This window comes from Lactuca virosa, chromosome 2 (genome assembly GCF_052849685.1).
Source record: "Lactuca virosa cultivar CGN04683 chromosome 2, Lactuca_virosa_CGN04683_v6, whole genome shotgun sequence".
Classification (NCBI taxonomy): Eukaryota; Viridiplantae; Streptophyta; class Magnoliopsida; order Asterales; family Asteraceae; genus Lactuca; species Lactuca virosa.
This window is the reverse complement of record NC_136427.1, coordinates 214,038,080-214,052,812: the sequence shown is the minus strand read 5'-3', so window position 1 is coordinate 214,052,812 and position 14,733 is coordinate 214,038,080.

The window sequence follows — 14,733 nt, the reverse complement described above, 5'->3', positions numbered from 1 at the left end:
ATCGCTAAGGGTATAACTTTCAACTAGGGAGACAAACAAGAAGTTGCATTCTAATCCCTGAAACAAGCTCTGTGCAGCGCGCCTATTCTATCTCTACCTGAAAGAACGAAAGACTGCGTTGTATATTGTGATGCATCCAATCAAGTACTGGGATGTGTACTCATGCAACGAGGAAAAGTTATTGCCTATGCTTCACGACAACTAAAAACGCACGAGGTCAACTACACTACTCATGACCTTGAGTTGGGAGCAGTAGTATTTGCTCTAAAGATCTGGAGACATTACCTTTACGGCCCAAAGTGCACCATCTTTACAGACCATAAAAGTCTTCAGCACATATTCGATCAAAAGGAGCTAAATATGAGACAACGACGATGGGTTGAACTACTTAGTGATTATGAATGTGAAATTCGTTATCATCCAGGAAAAGCCAATGTGGTAGCAGATGCCCTTAGTCGGAAAGAATACTCGGGTCGTCGAGTAAAGTCTCTGACCATGACTATCCATTCTTACTTATCCACATAAATCAAAGAGGCTCAACTGGAAGCTTTAAAACCGGAAAACATAACGAATGAAACCTTAAGGGGAATGGAAAAGAAGTTAGAAATCAAGGGTGACGGAGTTCATTATTTCATTGATCGAATTCTGGACACCAAAGTTTGGTGGATTCAGAGAAGTTGTCATGAACGAAGCACACAAGACTCGATACTCTGTTCATCTAGGTTCAGACAATATGTATCTGGACCTTAAGAAATTATATTAGTGGCCGAACATGAAAGCTGAAATTGCTACCTATGTGGGCAAGTGCCTAACTTGCGCCAATGTGAAGGTGGAATATCAGAAGCCCTCAGGTTTACTTCAACAGACAGAAATACCTGAGTGGAAGTCGGATCGAATTACAATAGACTTAATCACCAAATTACCCAAAACCCCGAGTGGGCATGACACTATTTGGGTGATCGTTGACAGATTGACCAAGTCCGCCCACTTCCTGTCAATCAAAGAAACATACAAGATGGAGAGACTGACTAGAATCTACATTCAGGAGATAGTACGACTGCACGGTGCACCTATATCCATTATCTCAGATAGAGATAGTAGGTTTACCTCTCGATTCTGGCAGACACTTCAGAAGGCTCTTGGAACTAAGGTGGACATGAGTCCAACTTATCATCCACAAACCGACAGGTAGAGTGAGAGAACCATTCAAAAACTAGAAGGCATGCTGCAAGCATGTGTTATCGACTTCGGCATGTCCTCGGATACTCATTTACCACTGGTCGAGTTCTCTTACAATAACAGCTATCATAATAGCATCAATGCTGCTCCATTCGAAGCCCTTTATGGTCGTAAGTGCAGATCCCCTCTATGCTGGGCTGAGATGGGTCACACGCAGTTAGCTAGAGGTCAAGTTCCAGATAGCACTCTCACTTGTCCGGAAATCATCAGAGAAACTACCGAAAAGATTGTTCAAATTCGTGAACGTCTGAAAGCCTCTCGAGATTGACAAAAGAGCTATGCAGACAAAAGACGAAAACCCTTGGAATTTCAGGTTGGTGACTGTGTTCTATTAAAGGTCTCACCCTGGAAGGGCATGATACGCTTTGGAAAGCGTGGTAAATTAAATCCAAGGTACATTAGAACATTTGAAATCCTCGCAAGGATTGGTCCTGTAGCTTACAAATTACAACTACGTCGAGAACTTAGTAACATACATCCTATCTTCCATGTATCTAATTTAAAGAAATGCCTATCTGATGAGACTCTTGTGCTTCCACTCGATGAAATTGAATTAAATGAGAGTCTGCACTTCGTGGAAGAACCAGTAGAAATCATGGATAGGGAACTCAAACGAACAAAACAAAGCCGTATACCAATAGTGAAGGTTCGCTGGAATGCTTAGCGGGGACCTGAATTCACTTGGGAACGGGAAGATCTGATGAAACAAAAGTATCCACATCTTTTCCCTAGTCCATGAGTATTACCTTAGAACTAATTTCCGGGCGAAATTCCCTTTAACGGGGGGATAATGTAACAAGCCGATATATCAGGTCAATGTAATAGTCTAGGTCAAATTGTAACTTATTTTGAAATAATAAGAATTGAGATTAAAAGTAGCGTAAAAAATGAAGTATTAAATAATCTTGATTGGGATGAATAAAGTGGTAGAGATCGTAACAAGGTTTCCAAAAATATAAAGAACACTGAAATCCGAGTTATAACGAAGAATTGATGACCAATCGAAGATCCGCGACAAAACCGGCAAAACACTGTTAAGCGTAAAAAGCGAATTTTCAATAAACTACTTTTTAGCCTCAAGTCTCTAAATAAAAGTTGTAGAATACGTTAAACCAAGAACTTTCATAAAAAGAACGCCAAAATCTGACTTCGTATGAGGAAGTTATGATTTTTCTAAGAATCGATATAGCAGTACACAACCCAAAATTCGAAATAAAGATCAGATGATTTTTAGCCGACACGGCCTAAAGGAGAATCGAAGGTCTCGTCAATAGCAGTACAACAGTAAAAAGACGGACGAAAACGGACTTCGGATAAAGAAGATATGAATTTTTAACGGATTTTCCTGTCCCGGTCTGTTAAAAATAATAATATTTAAAATAATTCGAAATTAGCCGACAAAGTCTAAAGGGGAGTTCTAGATTATATCCTCGCCTACACGTGCATATAAAGAACGTCAAAAACGGAGCTTGTATGTGAAAATTATGAATTTCGGAAGTTTTTGGCTCAAAAATCGAGAAATAATTGAAAACCGGGAAATTTCGCATGGACTACAACCGGCCACGTCACCTCGCATCCGAAGAAGCCCGGTGTCCGATGCTTGTCAGCTTCCCCTCACATCCGAGACGCTGTCCTCTCCTGGTCCGACGCGTGGCTTCGCGCTGTCGCCTTCTGAGCTCCGCCTCATGTCCCCCTCGCCTACGAGCCGCGTGTCTCGCCTGCCCCTCCCTGCGGATCCGAGGCTTCGGCCCTATATATGTGCGAGATTACTCGGTTCCAACACCAATTTCACCCCAAATTTCACACTTTCTACCCCTACAAACTTCTTTACAACCCCCTAAAACCCCGATATCATATTCAACACTCAAGAAACGTCCCGAGACGCAAGAAGTCAACAAAAATAGAGTCTTTCGGTTTCAAAATACGAACCCTCGCAAGGCTCAATTTTCAGAAATAAAGCTTTTCTAGTAACGAAGTGCTACTCAGTTCTTCACTACTATCAAGTGAGTTCATACTCCTATACTTTTTATAACTTTTTATAAGTTTTAAAGGAGGAAAATACAAGTAAAACACTAGAATATTAGTGTTTAAATATAAATCGTGGATTATGTTTTCTTTCATTTTATACAACTTTTACATCAAAACATATACATATGTAACATCTTATGACAGAACAATTATCGATTTAATTGAAATATATATTGTAAACTATAATAGATATAGTTTGGATTACATTCTCAATATATTTACTCTTCCAGAACAAATAAAACAGTTATATAAAAATATGATTATTTTTATATGTTATAAACATTACGAAAAGAGTAACAACTTTATATATGAATATTCTCATATACAAGTATATATATTTTGTTGGGAAATTGTGAGTCAGTTGTCTTCACAGTACCTATCAAGGTATAACAGCAAGTCCTGTTTTATAACTCGAGTCTCCTCCTGGAGAGCGTGATACTTGTGTATAGATCTATACGGGTTTGATGACCCCGCACCCTGACTGTTAGCTACAGTCCCCGGGGTGACAAATATCAAACAGTACGATGCCTGAAGAACGTCGAGGCAGGCAAATCATTTGTTAGTACGGTTATAAAAACTCACATAGGGAAAATGAATATATACATAAACACTTCTCTTCAATAGTTTTATTTTCGAATAAATCTATATATCATTAATTCAAATATGGTGAATTACTTGTACATGTTTTAGTCTTGGATATAATTAATAATACTATTTACAACTTAGTTTTATGGAAAATATAGGATTTTCCTGGATAAATACAATTTCTTACAAATAAACAGTTTACAACTCAATTTTATAGAAAATATCGGATTTTCTGGAAACAAATGCGATTTCATCTCTTTAATGGTATTTTTAATTTCATAAAACTACTTATGAACTCACCAACTTAATTGTTGACACTTTTTCTCAAATAACTTCTATTCTCAGGAAATCGTTAATCAGGTACACCTTCAAGTTTTTGACGATGGAGCATTGAGACTCTTAACTTTTGTATATATATATATATATATATATATATATATATATATATATATATATATTTTGGTGTCAATATACAATAATTTTAACACATATGTAAAACTTATACTTTATTAAATGCATGGTTGTTGTACTTGAATTACTATTATGCAATTGTTGTGATACTATACATGACGTCCTCCACCCCCGAATGTTTCTGCCGTTCTGGTTTGGGGGTGTGACATCACATGAAGGAGGAGTGCCCGAAAGCGGAGAAGGTGATCCCGAGGATCTTGCCACGAAAGCCTAAGGGTCGGAGCTACCAGATGACCGTCAACGAGGCTAAGGAAGAAATTGATGTTGCTTCAGGTACATTCTTAGTTAATCAAATTCCTGCAATGATATTATTTGATTCAGGAGCAGGATCATTCATTTATATCGCATGAATTTGGTAGGAAACTTAGACTATCACCGCTTAGACTAAATACCCCTATCTTAGTAGAATAGTTGGTGGTAGGAATATACCTATTAGCAATAGGTTAGAGGCCGTAACTATAGAGTTAGATGGGAATGAATTCCGTCGAGAGCTTTTACCTTTTGAGTTAAGTGAGTTCGACGTCATTCTCGGCATGGATTGGTTGGGAGAGAATATCGCAGACATCTTGTGTGGACGGAAGATGGTGCACATCGGTCCACCTGGAAGAAAGCCATTCGTTGTTTATGGAGATAAGAGTAGAGTGAAGTCTAGAATCGTCATGATGATGAAGGCCAAAAGATGCTTATCGAAGGGATGTTCGGTATTCCTAGCATACGTAATCGACGTGAAGAAGGAGAAAAGGGCAATGAACGATATACCTGTGGTGCGAGACTTTCCTTAGGTATTTCCATATGAATTACCAGGATTTCCACCAGAGAGGCATGTAGAATTCAGAATCGACTTGTTGCCAGGCATAACGCCAATTGCGAAGGCGCAGTATCGTTTAGCGCCGACGGAGATGAAGGAGTTAATGACACAACTCGTGGAGTTATTATACAAATGTTTTATAAGACCTAGTTCATCACCTTGGGGAGCTCCAATACTGTTCTTAAAGAAGAAGTACGGTATTATGAGAATGTGTATTGACTATCGGGAGCTAAACAAAGCTACGATCCATAATAAGTATCCTTTACCTAGGATAGATAACTTGTTCGGTCAATTTCAGGGAGCAACCGTTTTCTCCAAAATTGATCTCAACTCAGGTTATCACCAGTTAAGGATTAGGGAGCAAGATATCGAGAAGACAACCTTTAGAACCCTATATGGACACTATGAATTCCTCGTTATGTCGTTCGGACTAACAAATGCTCCAACAGCATTTATGGATATGATGCATCGAGTTTGTCAACCTTCTCTCGATAAATTAGTAATGTTTTTCATAGACGACATCTTGATTTACTCCAAGAACAATCAAGATCATGGAAAACATCTCTGAGAAGTACTGTAAGTCCTTAAGAGGGAGAAACTTTATGCAAATTTCTCCAAGTGCGACTTTTGGATACGGGAGATTCAGTTCATGGGTCATTTAGTTAACCAAGAAGGCATTATGGTTGACCCAACAAAGATAGAAGTTGTAATGAACTGGGAGACACCAAAGATTCCCACTGAAATTCGTAGTTTTCTGGGATTGGCAGGCTACTATCGAAGATTCATCCAATCCTCGTCCTACGAGAAGGAACTGAAGATTTCACAGTTTTCAGTGATGATTCTAAGATTGGAATGGGATGTGTCCTTACCTAAAGGGACAAAGTAGTAGCTTACGCCTCAAGATAGCTAAAGCCCCACGAGCAGAATTATCCGACTCATGATCTAGAGCTTGCAGTAGTGATTTTTTCCCTAAAGATATGGACGCATTATCTTTCCGGAACCAAATGCAAAATCTATACAGATCATAAGAGCCTCAAATATCTCTTTTCTCAGAAGGAGTTGAATAAGAGACAAAGGCGATGGATGGAGCTACTCAAGAACTACGATTGTGAGATACTTTACCACCCGGGTAAAGCAAATATCGTAGCCGATACCCTGAGTAGAAAAGGTGATTCCTGAAGGAAAGATAGTTAGATCGTTGAAGATTGAAGTAATCTCAATGATTATAGATAAGATCAAAGAAGCCCAGACAAGGGCTCTGGTTGAGAGTGATCTGAAGGAGGAACGTCTAGTCAAACAAGGGTTGAAGACGTTTAAGAATCGCATTTGGGTGCCAAAGATGGGTGGGATATGAGATCTTCTCATGGAAGAATCAGATAAGACTATGTATTATATACACCCAGGCAACACCAAAATGTACTTAGAATTGAACCCCTATTATTGGTGGCCGACAATGAAGGTCGACATAGCAACTTACATAGAAGAATGTGTAACTTGTGCGAGAGTAAAGTGAAGGCACAACATCAGAGGCTATATGGGAGTCTGGAACCCTTACCAACACCCATAGGGAAATGGGATGATGTTTCCATGGACTTCATAACAAAGTTTCCAAAGACAAAGAGAGGTCACGACATGATATGGGTTGTAGTACACCGACTTATGAAGAGTGCTCATTGCATAGCCGCACGAGAATATTAGTCTATGCAGAAGTTGGCAGAGACCTATGTACAGGAAATCGTAAGGATTCATGGAGTGCCCTTATCTATCGTGTCAGATAAGGACAATAGATTCACCTCCAGATTTTGGAAACGTCTGCAGGAGGAGTTAGGCATGAAGTTGTGTTTGAGTATTGTCTATCATCCGCAAAAAGACGGATAGAGTGAGTGAACTATCCAACCCTTGGAGGATATGCTTCGGGAATGTGCTTTATAGTTTCCGGGTAGTTGGGATGACCATCTATCCTTGGCCGAATTGTCCTACAACAATAGTTATCACTCAAGCATCAAGATGCCTCCCTACGAAGCACTATATGGAATGAAGTGTCGAACGCCGTCGTGTTGGCTAGAAGCGGGAGAGAAGCATTTTGCGGGTCCGGATATAGTACATCAAATCACCAAGAAGCTTAAAGTCATTAGGGAAAGAATGTTAGCTACCTAAAGTCGTCAAAAGAGCTACGCAGATAATAAATGACAACTGATAACATCTGATGTAGGTGATCAAGTGTTACTTAAAGTATCACCATGAAAGGGACTTATTAGATTCGGAAAGCGTGGGAAGTTGAGTCCTCGTTTTATAGGCCATTCAAGGTACTTCAAAGGATAGGGAATCAAGCTTACAAGCTTGAATTTCCCGCCGAACTGGAAAGTATCCATAATACATTTCCCGTTTGTTATTTGAGGAAGTACTCGGGAGAAGAAGTGGATGTGCTTCCACTTGCCGAGTTAAGGATCGATGAAGATAGGCAGTTGGTTGAAGAGCCTGTAGAAATCGTTGTCTGTAAGACAAAGAAGTTACGTCGTAAGATGATTTACTTAGTGATAGTGCAATGCAAAACACCCAACAGGGTCAAACCTCACCTGGGAAACAGAAAGTGACATGAAGAGTCACTATCCATATTTGTTTGCTGACGCGTGATTCCGAGACGGAATCATCCTAAGGGGGAGAGAATTATAACGCCCGCATTTCCAGCTAGGCTTAGTAATCAAACATGATACCTTTGTGGTCAATTCATGTAGTCATTTTGTGAATGAATAAGACAGGATTCTCCATATATTTTGTGCTTATGTGTTTTATATGATATTAAGATATATTATATAATAAAATAAATAAGATTTAAAATACACGTCAAAAATAAAAGATCACTTAAGGAAAATAATCTCAACCTAGTTATACTATTCGTAATTAGGATCCCGTACATATATAGAACGCCTCAATCCGACGTAGAATGAAGAAGTTAGGAAGCGCCAAAGTCTCGCGATAAAACCGACACGGCTACGGATATCATAAAAAGTGAATCTGGTATAGATTAATTTTTAGCTTAGTAAATCTAAACGGAATTCTTAGATGTTGTAAAAGTGAATTTGTGTGAATAGGTATCGTCTAAATCTGACTTCATTATAGGAAGTTATGATTTTTCTAAAATTCGGCGCAACAGTGTGCGCACCCATATCGAGTTTTAAATCGATAGACTGTTAGCAAAAACAATCTAAACGAGAGTTGAATATCTCATTGTTAGGATTCCAACGATATAAAAACCATAAAAAACGAACGGCGGATGTGAGAGTTACACATTTTATACGGGCTTTAATAGGCTAAGCCTGTGTAAATAAAAAAAAGTCAAACATAGCCGATGGAGTCTAAAGGAAAGCTGTAGATCTCGTCTAGAGAATTTTGTGGATATAAAAACCACCAAAAACAGAGCTCGTATGAAAGAGTTATACAATTTTGAAAATCTGGAAAATGTCACATACGCACGCACGTCGCACGTCGCTTGCGCGCGAAGTCAGCCACGTAGCCCCACCCAGATCGTGCCACGTGTCGGCAGCCCAGTGGATCGACGTCACCCTTATGTGCCGCTTGCCTCCTGTTGCACGACGCACAAGACTCCAAAATCACCTATAAATACCAGCTCATTCTTTCACTCCTCCCCATACCCTCCAGTCGATATCTCTCTAAAAATTTGATAGTTAGCCCAATTTTCTTCATTCTAGCCTGCGGTGATGCCTTACGACACCCTCGAGTGCTTCGTTTGCCATGATCTTTGTGTAGGAAGGACCTAAGTCAGTATTCTGTCCGTTTAGATCCTGATTCTCGTCTATTCTACTCTGTAAGTGAGCTACACTTACTCTGCCCCTATGTAATTTATAATTATAGTTGTAAGTCGTTACTAGGATCATAATAACTATGATTTATCAACGATTCTAAGTTGTTATGTTGATTGATCTACTATGGGAGAGGTATCTAGAATGGTCACTTTGGCTTGGTTGTTGGATTTCAGAAAGACTATATGTCAAAATAATTCTGCCTCCCGACTGTCCTGCTGGGCTGATCCTTACTTGTTCGATCTTGAAGTAGACTTTGGAATTGTTGAGGAATCTAAACTCTTAAGATAATAGTTCCAGTTAGTATGAAACTAGACTAAGACGTAGCGTTATGTACATCTAGGTCTTTCGAGAAAGGTGTAAGGCAAAGCTCTGCCCGATTCACTAATCACCAGACACTTTGTCAAGTGAGTGTGTAGTTATTATCAAGAACCTAACCTTAACTTAAAAATATCCATATAATAAATGTTGCTTGTATTATCTGTGTTATGTGCTATTTGTAAAGATAAGATAGTAATATTTGGATTAGGAATTGATTAGTGTCGAATAGGCTTGACATCGATTAGGTCGCATAGTTGGGTTAGAGTGTGGAACCAGATCGGAGTGTAATCCTCCTTGTCTTGGGATGACCTGAAATGGTGGGTCCTGATCAGACAACCGGACGGTATGTCTTGGTCATCGACCAGAGTAGATGATCAATGCTTGGCTGTTCTAGGTGGTCTTGTGAATTACATTTCTTTCATGGCTTTATAACCCATGGACATAGATGTTGATACATGAAAAGTGTGTTGGATTAGGTGTCTAAGCCCAAAAATATAATTGGTATAAACTTGAATTGATAGTAGCAATGTCCTTTTGGGTTGCCTTCAAACCTGACAATTGAATTGGATAACTGTTAGAGAGAGTAGAATAATTTCTTAATTTATTACTTGGTTAATAAATTAATTAGAAATAAAAAGAAATGATTTATTAATGTATTATGGAAATAATATATTAATTTGAAATCATATTGTTTAATTAATATTTAATCAGAAATTAATTTGGAATAAATTTTGGGATTAAAGGAATTAATTGAAACTGCAAGGACTAAAGGTGACAATGGTCAATAATTGAGCATTGGGCAATTCTAGAACCTCCCTAAAGGGGGGTGAACGAAATCTAGACACTCCTAGGGTTTCCTTGGGCTCTAAGGGTGCATTGGATTCCTTAGGGAGGATGTTAATGGATTAGGGTTATCTAGGATACATCTGCCTTATCCAATACCTTCCTTATCACCTATATAAACCCTTATAGGGTTTGATTTCGTCCACCACTTGATTCCTTAGAGGAATTCCGGATTTTCCACCTCCCTTCTCTCTCAAAAGTGATCCTTGGTTGCTAGTTTGTTTGTGCCATTAGATGCGCAACACTTGTGGCGCTTGCTACCAAAGGTTTTTCAAGCAAGATTTTTTTACTGTTATTACAATATAACAATCAAGGTGTGTATTTCAATCTTTATGATGTAAATTTTGATTATAATACATAGTACCTAGGGTTTATTTCTTTGTGTTCAAGTTTTCATGTTTAATTAGAGAAAACCTAGATCCAAATCAATTAGGGTTGCATGCACCAATAGGATTGTATGTTTTGCTTAAAACCCATCAGTGGTATCAGAGTCAGGTTTAGTTTTTTATTGAATATGATGCAATTGTGAATTGTTCAAAGGAGAAGGGAACATAATCGTCATTATGTTCATCAAACTCGACGAGTTCATCTTGGAACTCGACGAGTTGGCATCAACTCGACGAGTGCATTGCCCAGCCTCGACGAGTTGCACTGTCAGATCCAAAATTTTCGGTTTTGATAATTGTCTCTTGGATTGATTAGGATAATTTCCTTAAATTCGTTTTAATTGTTTAAAATCGGATATTTTAATAAGTAATTTGTATCCTTATCTTGAATCCATAATTAGGTTAAAGTTTTGATGAAGACAAAATTAATTTGTTAATTTAAGTATTAAAAATTTAACCTAGTATTTTGAAAAGTCTTAAAATACATCCTCATGGATTTTATTAATAAATTAATTAAGTGTTTAATTAAAAGACAATTAATAAATTCATAAAAGGTTTAAATTTAATTAAATTAAAAGTTTAATTTATTAAAATATTAAACCCTTAGTATTTTAAAATGTTTAAAATACACCCTATATTATATGTAAGATTAAGAGTTCAATTTTTATATATATGTATAAGAAAAGTCAGTCTTACCGCTAGTAGGCCTCATTCACGAAGCTGGTCTATAAGGGGAGTTTAAGGAAGCGGCCTATAAAATGACCGTCATTGGGTATACACTCTTTCCCACCGCTCTCTTGACTAATGGAGGGTCGTTAGCCGAACGGGTTTGATAGGACTCTAAACTCTCATTAAAAGTATAATGAATTATAAAGTAACTAAACCATTTTCTAAAAAAAATCCATTTCTTAGTTACTTTAGGAAAAATGTGAATTTGATGCTAACCCATGAAATTGCACATTGCACCTTATTGGTCGTTAGTGGAGCGTATGTGGTTAACCGGCACACTAATATGGACTAATATTATTGGCAATGGGTATCTCGTAAATTATCATTGATCGATGGAGCGTGTGTGGTTAACCGACACATTGATTGGGTGATAAATGACATCGAGAGTACCAAGCTAATTTGCATGGTTATTCACACCTTGTTTGTGATCCTCAGTATCCCAGTCACAAATGGAAAGGGCATAATCGAGATTAAACATGCCATTGAATAGTTCAATGAATCTCAAAGATCTAGGAGTTTCATTAGATTGAAACTGGTAAATGCTTACCTACCTAAAATAGATTCAAATTTGATTACGGCATCCCTCTTCAGAGTTCAAATCTAAAATATGGATCCTAGCCTTAATTTAAATTTTGGGTTAATAATTAAGGATTAAATAAATCAACCAACTTGAATTTTCTTTTCTCCCTTAATAGATGTCGAGTTTAGACATCAATGGTCTTCCTGGAAATGGTTTTCCTTATCGATCTGAAGATGATCTTCCACAAGTTGATCTAGGTGAAAATCATAATTCTCCAACTCTTCCTCCACCTCCTCCAGTGATTCTGCTTGACCCACATTTTTGTCAACTTGAAAAGTTCAAAGTTAATCAAGCCCTTTTGGCATGCAAACACTATGATGGAGATTCTGTGTGTGCACATGTTCTGAAAATGAAATCGCACATTGATAGAGTGGGAATGTTGGGTAACGTTTTCCCAATGGAGCTAGCCGTTGACTTGGTTCTTCACTCGCTTCCTGAGTCGTATAGTCAGTTCATTAAGTACTACTATCTGACTGACCACGACGTGACCCTAATTGATCGAATATATTTTCTAATTGCTACTGAAGCAGAAATGCTGAAGAGCATTGGTTAAGCAAATGTGGTTGAAGGATCTGTCTCCCAAAACTCCATGGACAAGAGCAACATTGGTAGTCCAGAAAAGTTTTTTCTTCCTAATAGAAAGGGATCGGCCAAGGACAAATTGTTTGACCATATGGTAAAGAGAAAGGCTAATTCTGAGATAGTTCCATGTGCCATTCCTGAAGATTCCATATGTTTCTATTGCCATTTGAAGGGACATTGGATGCGAAGCTGCCCAGACTACATGAAAGATCTTAGAGATAGTAAAGTCAAGATGTGTGACTTTACTTCAGGTACATCCATTATCTAACTCCATTAAGTTCCTATTCATAGATTCTTAATACACAATGTGATAGTCACATTTTAATGTTTTGCAGAATCTAAGAGAAAGAAGGAAGCTTAAGAAGAGTAAGTTGAATCTGATCGTGAGAGATGGATTTCGGTCACATGGTTCGATGATCGGATTTTTGAGCTAATGCTTAAGAGTTATGATAGATTGCTTAGGAGATATCTAGAAACATAGTTTTCATATATATATTTGCATTGTAATGATAAAATTTTCCGCACATTATCAATAAAGTAAATTTTGCGTTTTATCTTATTTACTTTATATTTCCTTGCAATGGTATTAATGAAAATTTGTGGTTATAATTCCATTATTAGCAATGTTAAATATGGATTTGATTCTTTGTTATATCATTTGTGGTAATGTCATAATTGACCAAGTGAAAATGAATTATCATCACCTAAGTTTCAATTGGATAAAAACTTGGAGTCATACAATTCGAATTGTGTGGTGTATGAGAATCTTGATCTTTATAAAATTAATACTAATTCGTTGATCACATGTCTATGTGAATCAAAGTGAAGGACTAAAAGATCTAGTACACATTGATGTGGACTGGTCAGATCCACCACAAAGGAAGATAAGTTTATTCATCATGATTTACTGATGGTTCAATAAATATGGTTGTGTTTATGAGATTAAGCATAATTCTAACACTTTGAAAAGTTTCAAAGAGTAGTGGAACGAATATGGAGAATCTATTAGGCAGAAAGATAAAGGTTTCTCCAATCTGAAAGGAAAGGAGAATACTTTAGTATTATGTTTTATGATCATATTAATGAATATGGAACCATGTCACAATTGATCCTCTGAAGCAATATTGGTAAAATTATTTCAACTAAGAAGAGGAATTAGATATTGTTGAAATGGTTTAATCAAAAGATGAGTCATACTTTGTATGAAATCAATTTTTGAGTCACACTCTAGTGACTACGAATCCCATCTCAAACTAAGTAGGTTTATAACACCTCATGAAATGTCGAGTAGAAATGTTTTCTTGCTCTAGCACATTTGAAATTGGTAGTTGTGATGTTTTTGGTTAAAACAAAGATAAACTAAGACCAATTAAGTGAAGTGTTTTCTTGGTAAGAATCCACACTAACTTTTCAATATCTGCTTAGTTCGTCGAGGAATGTTCCTTGAAGAAAGAAACTTATATGTCAAGAAGTCAGTGGGAGTCTTATTGATCTTAAAGAGTTTCAGGAGTCAATCAAGAATAAAGCTTTTAGTTATCACTAGCACACGACCAGAGGTTAATAACATATCGTGTTAAGCTGACACATTCTTGTTTCTGTGCACCTTCCAGTTAAGTTGACTATGCATGTGAGTTCTATAGTTCTCATTTGACTGCAGAAGGCAGAGCACATTGGTCAGTGATAGTACATTGGTCAATATGGATGAGCTGATTAACAACTTGGAAGCATTGGTAGGCCCTTGTGCTACCAGAATGCAAGAAATTAAGAATAAGCAAAGTTTAGTCCATGAAGGGAAAACAAAATTTGATTTTGGGTCTTTTTCCTCAACCTTATCTTATGATTGTAGGTTGGAAATGACAAATTCACATGGATAATAACACATACACCATAAAATCTAAATGGAAAAAGCTTTCACTCTGATTCATGAAAATGATTATGAGGAAACACTTTCGCTAGTAGATTTTAAATATGATTGATATCATTATGGTTAGTAGTAGTGATAATTGTGTTCTCAAAATTCGTATACGATTACAAAATCCCTTTTCATATTTCAAATTGTGAGAAATGGCAAGGAACTGTTTAAACCTTCAGGTGTTGTAGTTCTGAAAGGGTTTAGATACACACATATGCTATCTAATGAAGGTGTATGAGCTTGAGAAGTCTAGTTGAAGAGTTATCGAAGCATCACGTATCAGAAATCTGAACTTTAGTAAGAAAGTAAATAGTTTAACTTCTAGAAGTACAGTTGATTTCTGGATACATGTCAAAGCTAGTGGGATCATAATTGTTATGATGACAAGAGTGTAATTATTATTCTAGTGGGAACATAATTGTTGTTGT